General features: G+C 41.6%; 1 protein-coding gene across 4 annotated transcripts in view; it reads left to right on the top strand.

Moving 5' to 3' along the window:
• Nucleotides 1–9,714: 9,714 nt before the first annotated feature.
• CHST8 (carbohydrate sulfotransferase 8) overlaps nucleotides 9,715–13,625 on the top strand; it is a 265,642-nt gene continuing 261,731 nt past the window's right edge. For 3 of the 4 annotated variants that reach the window (XM_084644771.1, XM_084644769.1, XM_084644772.1), the window contains exon 1: nucleotides 9,832–10,300. The gene's annotated coding sequence lies outside the window, so the exon portion shown is untranslated. The other variant, XM_084644770.1, reaches the window with a different exon arrangement.

Genomic DNA, 13,625 nt, shown 5'->3' on the forward strand with positions numbered 1-13,625 from the left:
TCTTTGCTCGTGTTGCCTTGTTTGATGAGCAGCTTTACTGCCTAACTTGTATTTTCTTTCTGCTCAGTCATCCTACCAGCTTACAATGAGTTTCAGATATTCATAAAATCAAGGAAAGGATTCCAAATGTCAAGCTATCTATCCATGTTCCCTCGTACCTAAGAGAACTTGTCTCTGCATGGCAGCAGAGTTGTGACCCATTTCTTTAATGATAGAGTGATCCTTCCAGTAGCAGATCACATTTTTTGACTAACATTATGCATATTTTTATCCAATTTATCTCTCCTTGTGCTAAGGTAGTATGCCACAAGTCCTTTAAAACAACTAACAAACAAATATATGTTGAGTCATCTCAGGGGCCTAATGGTATTGCTCTATATACTTCAGTGCAGAGCATCTGGATTCACTTCCCTGTCCAAACACACAAAGATAGCAAGGCTCATACAAGTGGTTTTCCGAAAGCTTTAGCATGACTAGACTTTCCAAAAAGAACAAAGTAGGATAACTCAGGATAGTCATATGATTCCTCAATAGGTCTGTCTCCAGTGGTCAGGAAATGGGGCCTAGTCTATAACTGAGGCTGCTAGGGACTAGGCCAGTGGTTCCCAAACTTGTTCCGCCGCTTGTGCAGGGAAAGCCCCTGGCGGGCCGGGCCGGTTTGTTTACCTGCTGCGTCTGCAGGTTCGGCCGATCGCGGCTCCCAGAGGCCACGGTTCACTGCTTCAGGCCAATGGGAGCTGCTGGAAGTGGCGTGGGCCGAGGGACGTACTGGCTGTCACTTCCAGGAGCTCCCATTGGCCTGGAGCAGTGAACCGCGGCCACTGGGAGCTGCGATTGGCCGAACCTGCAGACGCAGCAGGTAAAAAAACCGGCCCGGCATGCCAGGGGCTTTCCCTGCACAAGTGGCGGAACAAGTTTGGGAACCACTGGACTAGGCTAATACAAATAATAATAGTTTGCAAATATCCAGTGGAGGCCTGGAGAATAGATTTGGTGTAACTTGCAACAAGACAATCTTTTAAAGAGGCATTCTCTCATAAAACTAGATTCAACTTTCAAAGAGTCTTTTATTAGAAAGAATTTTTGAAATAACCAGATCTGGATTGGCATTCTTTTACTATGGACAATACAGCTGTAGGGAGGAAACATCAATATTTATGCAAAAATTGTTTTATTAATAAGAATATTATAATTTATTCTTATAACGTTAGGTCATTACAAGCTTGCCGCCACCTTTACTGAATTTAAGAGATACTCTATTTTATACCCACAATGCCTGGAGAATATAACAACATATGGTTATGGTTTTGGTTGGTTATTTTATTAACTGAGATGTGCAAGCTAATTACAAAAATTCCATGTTTCTGCTTTCTGTCACTCAGGGACAAGTCTCATGTCAAAGGAGAAAACACCCAAGTGTGTTTATACAGACTCTAAAATTAAGCTTTTATAACTTCTATCTTGATTGAACTTTTTATACTATTTTCTTTTATGCTATGTTTTGAAAATGTATATAAGCATTGATCATCATGTCTTGTATAAAATATTTAATAGAAGTCTTTAGTTGCAAGTTGTAAACATACTGCAAATGGCAGATCATAAATCCAAGGACCATTCTGGTCAAAAGGCAAACAAATCACAAGGAGGTTTTATCAAAGAACAGGACACATATTTTATATAAGATACCCCGCTGGTATTGATATGATCTTACCTAGTGGGTGGGGGACTTTGTCAGATATTTATACTCTAGAAAGAGTCCTGATGTTAAAAGGACATACTGTTTAGGAGCAAAGAAGAATTTAGGGATGTGTTATCAGAGTTATAAAACTAAGTACTAAACATAGGCTTTTCTCCTCCCCGCCGCCTCCTTTCATAGAGAAAAACCTCAGTTATACGCCTACAAATTTCTTATTGAAAGTATTATCCTCTACAAGTACTCTAAAGCCTTCACACGTCAAGAAAAACGCGGAGGGCTGGAAAATGTTTTATAGAAGATGTTGATTACTTCTATCTAACTCATGTTTCCTCTTTATTCCTTAAATGCTTGAAGATGGTACCAGCTTCTCATGAGATGTATATTTGGAACTATATTATCAAAATGCAAAGCTGCTAATGTAAGAACTTCCTATTATCATTGCTATGTAAATGATAAAATGCTTCGTGTATCAACATGGAATCCAATGACCTTGTTAAACTGGTTACTAATATAAGAAGCCATCTGAGTATACAAATATTACTATTAATTGGGGGATTAATTAGTTATCTGGCAACGCTCAAGAAACTTCCTTATCCAACTCAGAAAGACAAGAGCCACCTCTCCAAAGATTAAGAAGAAGAGACATTACCTTCTCTAATTGTTATTTAAATTTAGACACGCTTTAAGAAATAAGTTTAAAAAGTCTATTTTGAGAACTGAAAATCTTTTTCTGTAAAAAGTAAATGTGTTTGGACTCATTTGAAACAGAATTTCAACTCTTATAACACCTGATGAAATAAGAGGGATATCTCAGAATATTAACTGAATAAAAGAAAAGGTTAAAACTCTAATTTTTAAAGATGTTCTGAGAATTTCCCCATACAAAGCTGCAGGCAATATAATCATCAAATTGAACAAAATTTAAAACCCTACTGTATACGTAGAAGCCGATAATCTATTCATGACTTGGAACTACTCACAAGACAAACCCACAAAGGTGCTAAGCCAACGAAAGGATGACAACAGCTAATTTTGAATCCAGCCAAGCCTGAAGAAATGTGTTTCTTCCTTCCATGATGATATGGAAGAGGCGATTATAAATTCCTCCGAATTGTCACTTGAGCAGAGTTTCTTCTCCCCAGCTCCAAGATACGTGCTGCCACACCCAATCTTTTTAAAGCAGGTTTATTTTCTGAATAGAAGCAAGTAAACAAACAGCTGACTTGGGCTCGTGGGGCTCGGGTTCTGGCTGAAGAACTGCTATCTAGACATTCGGGCTTGGGCTGGAGCCTGAGCTCTGGGACCCTGAGAAGGTGGAGGGTATCCGAGTTCGGCCACCAGCCTGAGCCCAACCGTCTACATAGCAATTTTTAGTCCTGCAGTCTGAGCCTGAGTCAGCTGACCTGGACCAGCCGTGGCCATGCCGCAGATTTTTTATCCCTCTGAAGATGTACCCTCAGAGGCCTCTGGCAGCTTTCCAGTTCTTGTCAGTGCTACCCCTGCTCTGGGACAGCAGTCTCAGGGCTGTCTCCCAGAGCCCTTGGCCCCTTGCTCCAGGGGACCTAACACCAGAGTTATCTCCACTCCACTGTGGCTTTCCCTCCCCAGACACAGTCTGTCCCAATCAAACACCATTTTCCTGCCCACCAGCAGCCCTTTCTAGGCCAAGGTGTAGTCCAGGCCCCTTTACTTGGCTGGATTGGACTCCCCTGATCTGATCCAGGGGCACTGGGAACAGCTACTCTGTGACAGGTACTCTAAGACAGAAATCACTACTAATTTGGGGAAGAAGATACCTTGGTCCCCATCAAGCCTCAAAGATACAATCTCTGGTGAAAGCTCTCCATAGAGGGACTTACAGAAGAGACTGTATCTGAAATAACCGTTCTTTATTGTTTGTGTTCTGATTATTTTTGTTAACAATAAAATAGGCACAGTTAACAATAGTGATTAATTTTGCTTATTTTTAATTATGGTGTTCCCTAAGGCATGGCATAAAACCCCATAAGGCCAAAGCAGCAGGGTCCCTTACCAGGTGTGGCAGATCTAGCTGCCTTTCTATCTAGGTTTAATGTAACAGTGTGGCACCCACCTTTTGCAAGCACCCTTTCTGGCTGGGTGTGTCTGCAGTCTTTAAATAATTCGAGCCCTGGTACCGGGCCACATCCCCAGGGCTTCCTCCCTGGAGGCAATGGTTTTGCCCTCTAGGTCTAGTCTGGTCCCAGCTCTCTAGCTGGGCCACTAAGTAGTTCAGTTCCTCTTCTGGGGGTTTATCACTGTCTGACTGTAGGTCAGCTCCACAGTGACCTACGGGGGTGGAGGGGAACCCCAGGCCCACCCACTACTCTGGGTCCCAGCCTAGGGACCCTAAGAATAGCAGCCAGGTGCCACCATGTCCCTTTAACTACACTGCTTTCAGTTCCCTGGGCCACTTCTCCATGGCCCCAGCCTTTGCCAAAGCTTTACCCTTACCTCAAGGCTCATCTAACTTCAGGCTCAGCAGCCAGCCAGGAGCTCTTTCTTGCTCTCTGATCCCTGCCACCACTGAGCTGTCCATAGTGCTGCAATTCCCTTTAGCCAGGCAGGAGCTCCGCTGTACTCCTCTCGCTCCAGCAAGGAAGTGACCGTCTTGTAACTCTTTTTATATGGTCCTCCTGGGCCCTGATTGGCTGCTCCCTGCAGCCTCTCTCGCTAGCTTCTTCCCCTGCAGCAATGCTAGGCCTCATTGGAGGACTCCTCTACTGCGCTTTTCCTGTGAGGGGTGTGGCAGGATACTGAGGCCTCCAGCCAGGGACCTCTGGGCCTGGACAACCCTGTGACACTGAATTAGAAGCTTCTGCAGCCTTCCATCTATAAGACAGAAAGTTTCTTGTTTGCCTATTGGCTATGATCTGTTCAATAACTAGTGTCTTCTCTCTAGGGGACTATATTCTGCCTCTTCAGAATGATGAACTTGATGATCTTATAGTCCTTTTCCAATTCTCTCATCTAAGATTTCTATGATTAATCCAGACACTACACTTATAGAAGCATTTTTCCAGAGCCAAAATCCATAGAGATGCTCAGCATTTCTCACTTTTGCCTAACTCCCCAAGGATTTTCTCTTTCACTGTGAGTGATAATACTCCTGGTACTCATGTTCCTAATATTTCATATTTCAAAATCCAGGTACTTTTCCTTCTTTCATGGATTCTACCCATTCATCTATCGAGCTAATCTGCCATGTTCTCCTTCATTTGCAGTTTACTGTACATGTATTTTTGAGAGAATATTCTTTGGAGGACTGTTTGTTTACTCAGCTGTGGGTACCAAAAAAAAAATAATAATAATAAAAAAATCAGGAAGGTTACTTGGGATATTGAGACTGGTAGAAGAAGATATTTGACTCCAATTCAAGCATCACTGTGATTCCAGATGGTTGTTCAAACAATAGCATTCAAATACAGTTTTATTAATCACCTTCCATGCGTCTATTTCAGACGGATAGCTAAATAAAGTGGGCTTGCAATGAATAGGCTATTGCTTCCCAGAGTATTCACAGGGCACAGTTCCAAATACATTAGCATCCTGTTTTGTTTTGTCTTGATTTTGAGCAAAGAATAAGGCTTTGTCAGACCATTAAAGACCTGGGAGATAAACTGGCCTTGGTTTGCTCTTGACTTCTGCATACAGGTCTTTAATATTTTGTTTTATTGTGGGTATACCACAAGGAGTACATTTTCACAGGTTCTACCTTTGTGCCTTTAATGGATTTAAGAGAGAGAAAAAACTGGATTTCAGCTTTTTCAGATGCCTAAGGATTTACCTTCAGAGAACTCTTGATCTCAGGAAACCGAGCAAGTTTCACGTATTAATTTCTTTCATAAACCTCAACTGCCTCTGCTGCTTCTGTAGTAGGTTAGTTTTGAAATATCCCCTTCCAAAGCTGGGATACACATTACCAGTATTGGGTTTTATTAAGTTCTTGTGGTAGCTATCTCCAAGGCTGCTTTCTCATATATGCCTTAGCAAGAGACTTTAAAAAGGGCAGAGGCTTTGCAGATAAGATTTGGATTGCAACCTTTCCACTAGCAATGTAATAGGAGCAACAGGGAATTAAATAAAATTATCTCTTTTCTAGATGTCTGCTTAAAAGGAAATTCAGGATTTTATGGATGCCCCTGAGACAAACTATTACAATTCATTCCTCACAGTTCATATTTGAGTATTGTCTGTATGAGCACCTCAAATAGTACAGAATCATTCATAAAGAATAGGCAAGAGAGACTGTGTCCCATCAATATTTCAGGCTTAGTTATCAAATCAAGAGAAATTCATGAGTTCTTGCTCCAGCCCTATGTTTGCCAGTTTGATATTATTGTTTGACAGTTGAGGCCTTTTCTCTGCATTCTCGTGAATGCTTTAATAATTTATTACATTTCCACTTGATGGTTATTTTAATATTTATTGATTTTTACTCTGATACACTAACCATTTCTTCTTTACTCTTTCAGCAGTAGAAATTCACACTCATTTGCTATTTGTGGGGTGTTGACATAGCTGAAGAAACAGTAATGATGACTGATAGAAGGCACCATATGTTCTGTTCATTTTTCTCTGTGCTGTTTTCTGAGAAATGAATAAAGATACACTATAAAATGAACCTCCACGTCATTCACAGAAAAACAGACTTTGGCTTCATGGAAACCACAAGAGGGGAACCCATAATTTACAGATGCATTCAGCACAATAGATATTATTATTATGGAAAAGGTTAGCCTGCAAAGCCTTAGAAAAAATAACTCTACATGTTTCCAATTGAAATGTTTTAAGGATTTCAAAGCACCTTCACAATTAATTTCCTGCAAATATTTCTTCTTTTTTTTTAATAACTAGAAGGAACTTTTATTTCTCCACAACAAAAAATTAAAGTTTAAAAATATATACATTTTATTTGCCTTATAAATGAACCAGTTAATAATTTCAACTAGTTTCAGTGAAAATAGGATTAAAATAAGATTCTAGGTGACAATTTGTGATATGAAACAGCCAAGAATCCTCAACCCATTTTCACACATTACAGTGTGTATACTAATATTATTATATACTACTGTATTTATAGATACAGAGCGAGCAAGAGCACACATTATAATGTATTATCAAATTCTGAAGCATACAAAAGATCACTGAAAAAGTAAACAATAAATATTGCAATCGTTTCAAAACGTTTCCTCCTCATACTTAAAAAGACTGTGCTCATTTTATAGAAAGAGCTGGATAAAACTTTGTGTTGTTCTTCTTATAGCTGCCTATCAACCATTTTTTCCCTTGCTAAGTAAAACAGTCTAACCAGTTTTGATTATTTTTGCTATTTCTTTTGTTCTGTCATCTCAGAAAAATGTTTTGTGTTCTTGCGTTGCTTCCACTAGCTTTGCAGTAGCAATTAACCAAAAACAGTGGTCCCAGAGCCAGGCACATGTCTGCTAACAACATTAAGCATTCAGGTGAAGAAACAGGGAAGAAAACTAAGGGGGTACATGTTGCCTTGTGTTTCATTAAAGACATGGGGGAGGGAGGAAATCAATTTTTCCAACTGGAAAAATAAGGCCCACAAAATCAGTGGTGAAAGATATTTTATTTTCAAGCTTCTAAGAACATATTGAAAACAATGGAGATTAAACTGAATTCCTCACTAAGAAGTAGTTGACAGCCCTTGTAAATGTAACCAACAATAGGGCACACAGCTGATGTCAATCAGTAGCTAGCAGATTGTTTTTTAGCCTTTCACTGAAATCTTCTATTAAAAAGGTTTTTAGATTAAATATAAGTGAATGACACAAGGCCAAAACCTGCTCATCTTATTCACATGAATACTCCTTGGTTTCAGTGGGACAGCTTTCATGAATGAAGTAAACAGGATTTAATCCTCCAGAGTACCATACTCTCTAGGTAATCCACAATAGTAACAGACATCAAAGAATATTTTATATATTGTATATAATCCATACACTTTCTCCAGTTAGATTTATTTATTCTTGCTGTTAAAATCTGTGCCTCCTGCTGCACAAGGAATGGGGTGGAATAACTGAGGTAAAACACTGAATTGATAGATTTCTCATCTCTCAGGAGAAACGTATTTTGTTGTTGGTTTTCTTAACACCATATAAACTCTGCCCCCCTCCCACACTAGAAAACTTGAATATATGTGCTTTATTTATCTAATAAAGTCCGATCCTACAGTCCTTACTCAGCCAAATCTCCCATTTTTCGTTGAGAATATTGCCTGAAAAAGATGGCAGGATTGGATCCTTACTCAATATTTTAGTAAGTCACACCTGTCTAATGCAAATAATTGATTGCCAGGAAACAGATCTGGTGCATTGTATTTCAGTAATTCTAAACAATGGATAAATAGCATACCTAGTTCTTTTATTAGACATACCTGGAACTAATTAGAAGTTTATTCCTAGCCAAGAGGTGTGAATTGGTCTTGGTATACATTTTTCATTGTGTAGCACTTTAATAAAGATGCTACATGAGACAGACAGTTCAATGTAGCTTTAAGAAAATATTTATTTTGTACCATGCTTATTTCTTAAAGCAGTTCAGGAAACAACATCAACAATATCTCACTATAATGTATTCCTATGAGCATCTGATACTAGAAAAGAGTGGTTAGTTGGCATTTTTGTTTCCTCCAGGATTAAGGTGTAAATTAAGAAAGATACAATATATTTATATAAGTGGCATTAATGAAACTCTCTACAGTCCTTATTTTCCAGAGGTTTCTTTAACTAACCTTCTTTTCCTTTGCTCATTTATCATGCCTGAAGGGCCTATTTGCAAAAGTTCCAATGGTCACAATCATGTCCCCTTGGATATTGCCACTCTCTCCACATCTCTGGAGCACATCTCTGTAGAGCCACTCTGCTGCAAGGCCAACCTGATATAAAGGTTTGCCCTGGGTTTCCTCCATTCTACATGCCGAGGATAGGGCCAGGAGAGCAGAATGCCATCTAGCTGATCCAGTGCTCTGGGGGTATTGTTTCATCTGACTGTTCCTGATTATGATTTTATCCAGGTGGCCACACTTTATTAGGCCAAACAACTGGAACGTATGCCACAGAGAGCATTCTTGTGTAGTATTTCCGCATAGAATTTCTGATTGTTTATTCTGCAGTGGAGCTGTGCAGGAAAGGATCAGAAAAGTAGCATCTGCCAGTAGAGAGTGCAAGAGCTACCTTCTATGCATTATACACCTAACATTCTAGCTTCCAGACAAAGCTCCTTGGTTCACATGCACAGGTCATAACGCATCTAGTTCTGTAATATTGTTCAAGATCTACATCACTTCAGTTTTCTTCCAGTTACTTCTAGCACTTACCCCCTTTGGATTATTACTCACAATCAGAAACTTTTGGAGGGCAAACTTGGGGCATGCCTCCTCTTAACAGCCCAAGATTGAATTTCTGGACTAAAGTACAAACATATCCGTGTATTTCTGGACTAAAGTACAAATATATATATATAAAAAGATTCTCTTCTGTGCCCTAAAAAGGAATTTTTCTCTCCTGGAGATCTAAGGAATCTTGTAGCTGGTTGGGATTTCCTTTTTCTGCAACTTTCCCTTTAGGATTTGAAATGTCTTAGTCAAATATTCAGAATGATCAGAGTTATTATGCAGCTTAGTGGCAAACAATAGGTGTATATATGTTTTTAAAACAAACTCCCCTGTTTTGATCAAAATTAATTTCCCCTGCAGACAATGCATAATTCAGCAGCTTTGTGGTGTGTGTGTGGGGGGGGGGGGAAGCGGGGGGGATGCATGTAAAACTTTAAAGGGAAATACCACTCTGGAAATGTGAAGGCATTGAAATGTCTCCACATGTACTTTCATCCTTCGGAAACTGAGAGTGATTAGATACTTAGAAAAAAATAAATAACCGTGCCTCCACATTCATTTCCCAGCCTGAAACAAACCAGCACCTGCTCCCCCTTCCCCCAGGGAGCTCTGACTTTACTTCATTAGATTTGCATTAATAAGCGCGAGCAAGCCCCCTTGCTCAGACAAATCGCAGAGCGCTGAGCCCAGTGGAGCCGCCGTGACAGCCTCCCCCCACCGCCCCCGCCTCTGGCCAAGAGGCAAGTGACAAAGAAGGGGTCTGTTCCCCAGCTCCCGGGGCTGGGGACGCCGGCTCCGAGCCGTGGCAGAGCAGGGCAGGGGGCTGGCAGGCTGCCTCCCGTGTTGCCATGGCGGAGGAGGCGGCGGCGGCGGAGAGGCGAGGGGAAAGGGAGCCGGCTCTCAGCTCAGCCCTTCAGAGCCCGCGCTGCCCAGCCTTGCCGGGAGGCAGGAGCATCACTTCCCTGGGAGCCTCCCCGGCCAGTGCAGGGAGCCCGGCGCGGCGGCAGGAGGCGGCGGGGCGCGGGGGGAGGCAGCCGCCTGCAAGCCCCGGGCTGACTGTCCCACTTTTCTCCTCCCAGCCCAGCTCCCTGCGTCCTGCCGGCGGGGAGGCGCGGAAGTGCCCAGACGGAGCCGCGGGAGCCCAGCGGGGCGGCGCGGAGCCCCCGGCCGGAGGATGCGCTGAGCCGCCCGCAGAGGAGGGGGCGCTGCTCCCGCGTGGCCAGGTCAGTTCGCGCAGGTCCGCCCCCAGCGCGGCCCCGGGGAGGGGTCACCGCCGGGCGGCCGAGCGCGCGCGGAGCAGCCCCCGGGGTCCCGCCACGCCCCGACTTCGGGAAAGTCCCGCTAGCGAGCGGCGCGGAGAAACTTTCCCGGGACTCCGGGGCAGCGCGGCTGGGGCGGCGCCTGGCGGAGCCCGCGGGTGGGGACAGGACGCCCACGGGCGCGGCCCCGGCACCTGGCGCTGGCCTGGGCCCCAGGGACTCGCGGCGGGGCGGGTGCAATTTGCAAACAAACAAACAAACAAACTTGGGACCCGCTCTGGGCAGCAGTTTTAACACCACCCCCACCCCCGCGGGGAGAGCGGCTTTGAAAAGCAGGAGACTCGGGCTGACACCTGCTCCTCAAACTACCAGACTATTAAGAAAAAAAACCCAAACACCCTGTTGTCTGCTGGGGGGGCGGGGGATGTCTAGGAGCCAACTGCTGCCCCGTGTGCTCAGGACCTGAGCCTGAAGTTACTGAGAGTTTTGATTAACTGCAAGACTTTGGCCCCAAGCTTCCCTTGACCGCCAACTCCCGTGGAAATGGTTCTTCGATTAGTCCATTGGGTGGCCCAGTGGTTTGATTTCTGTTCTCCCTGTAGTTGCATTTTAGTAATGCAGCTTCTTGCATATGTGCGTCAATTTTTGTCCCCGGGAGAACAAGGTAAGGATTTTTAGCAGGAAATGTAGTTCACGTTGCTCTGCAGCTGGGAGATTTGTGGGCTTGAGAATCCCTAAACCCTCATTGGCATGGCAGACCATAACAGCTCTGAATGAGCTGCTCTAGCTGGTCAAAAAAGTAGCCTGGGCCAATTCCCGAATACATACTGATGGGGTAACGCACAGTTCCACCAATGCCTTGCCTCTGTCTGTGCAGGGTAGTGCACATTTCAAAAGATGCTCATAAATCCTTACACTATACACCAGAAATGCAAGGGGTTAATACATGCTTTAAACTACGTTTCAAATAAATGAACGGGTCTTTCACAAGATATATGTTTCTTCTTTAAAAATATTTCTATACAAAGTCCCTTGATTATACATTGGTAAAATAAAAAAATCACAATAGGTTGCAATTCTATTCCTACTTCTAACTCACCCTTTCTCTTCAGGGCTCAAACTATAAACATACTAAGGGGAGCTAACTCACTCTAATTTTCTCATTTTATAAATAGAATTACATTCATTTAATCAGCAAAATTATTTTCTTCTAGAGCATAATCTATATTAATCTTGATTTTTGTCTAATTCAGATTAGACCACTCAGACTGTACAGTACTGTACCATGCCACCTGAGCCATTTAAAACTTGACTAAACAAAGCAGTGGAAAATATTGTATAGTGGACAATGTTGTATTGGCAGGTGAAGGAGCTAAATGTCTATCAGCCATTTTCCATTTCTAATGTCTAGGATCCTTTGATATCGGTAGTGAAATAACTAGACGTAAAAAAGCAAGGTTGTAGCCTCAAGTCCAATTTTTAGGCTTCTGGGGGTTTAGGAAGCCCATGAAGTCAGTTTAATGTAGCTTTCTTCCTATAACTAGTCTATCTTCAGATGGAAATGTGTACAGTTTAACTTTAATCTGTTTATAAAAAAACAGAGATGCACATTATTTGTGTCAGAAGGGTACCATGATGTATTTTGTTTCAAGATTTAAACGTTACAGCTTTGAAGGTTACAGAGTGGTAGCTGTGTTAGTCTGTATCAGCAAAAATAACGAGGAATACTTGTGGCACCTTAGAGGCTAAAACCCACAAAGCATCTGATGAAGTGGGTTTTAGCCCACAAAAGCTTATGCCCAAATAAATTTGTTAGTCTCTAACGTGCCACAAGTACACCTCATTGTTTTTACAATTTTGAAGAACTCTGGCCACAGACATTGCCAGTTAGGAAGTTGAATAGTAAACGTTAATGGTCTCATATAAGGAATTCTCACAAATTAGAAATGTAGTCTAATTTATTATTAATTATCACCGGATAAAAAAGCCATCCCTTGTTTATCCTGAAAAGATTTCATTTCGTCAGATGACTGGCATCTCATAAATTCCTTTCATGTTCACGGGATTTGCTTTTTTCCAGGAGTAGGCCACGGAAGCTCCCAGTGTTGGGGATAACAGTTAAGCTCCTCTTTAGAATTCATGAGCTTCCAAATTAAACTTTTGCTGACACCTGCTACCTAGCCCCGTTGAACACAAAGACAGCGGTCACCAAGGTTATTGGAGTTCTGAGCAAAGTAAATAATAAAAAAAAATATTAAGTACCCAGGCTAGATTACACCACCATATGGAGGAGCACTGTGAAAATGTGGCTTCTGGAGATCTAATCCAAGTTTGCTTCTAATGAAGCAAACTTTCAACAGCAATTACATGTAACAATTCAACCCATATTGTAGACTGCTACAGTGATTGATAATCAATAATAACTCAATATACATGGCAGAATCAAATGTAGAAAAAAATAAGTGAAAGTGACCTGAACCCCTCCCACCCACTCTTGAAACATCCTTGTTTATATGGTGTGAAGTATATTTTCTGAGCACTAGTTTCAAGCACCAAAAAAATTTAGGAAGTGTCATAACAGAAGGTCAAGACTTAATTATTTGTATGGAGACATCAATGAGCATGTGTTGATGATTTATTTATATATCACCAGAGCTGTAAAATAAAACAGTGAATTCTGATTTTCTTTTGCTACTTACTGAAAAGGGATATGAAAGGTGGAAGTTGCAACTGATTGGTCTTTGGAATCTGTGAAAGTTTTATAGTGGTTACATATGGTTGAAGATTTTGATATGCCTTTTAAATCTTGTAACCAAAATGTCTGTTGAGAAACTTCATGCATATTTGCTGCATTTGTGATGAACATTTACAGATTATGGAATATCAGGAGAATTTGGCTTTTTAACATTTATTCAAATCTTTATGTAAGCTAAGAACTACTTTTTGCTTTATGCTATTTGAAAAGTGTGTCTATTAGGCATGTTTGAGTATCTTCTAAAATCACTTTTAAAAAACTAAAATTGAATTTTCCTGCTTGAAAAATTTCTATGTACTCAGTGCACTGCTCCTGGCTCACAATTAATGCCAAAAATCAATTGGCTAATATGCTTTTTATGTTTCTGCTGATCACAGACAGGATGGGAGTGTAAAAGCTTTTATTGCTATCTGGTGATTAGCACATAGTAGTGGTAAGTAAATAGCTTATAATAAGATGGCTTCAATACTTCAGAGTTCAATGCATTGTATATAGTAAGGGGCATGGGTTGCCTTACAACAGCATAAGGACCCA

This window comes from Lepidochelys olivacea, assembly GCF_965140295.1.
Source record: "Lepidochelys olivacea isolate rLepOli2 genome assembly, chromosome: 12".
Classification (NCBI taxonomy): Eukaryota; Metazoa; Chordata; order Testudines; family Cheloniidae; genus Lepidochelys; species Lepidochelys olivacea.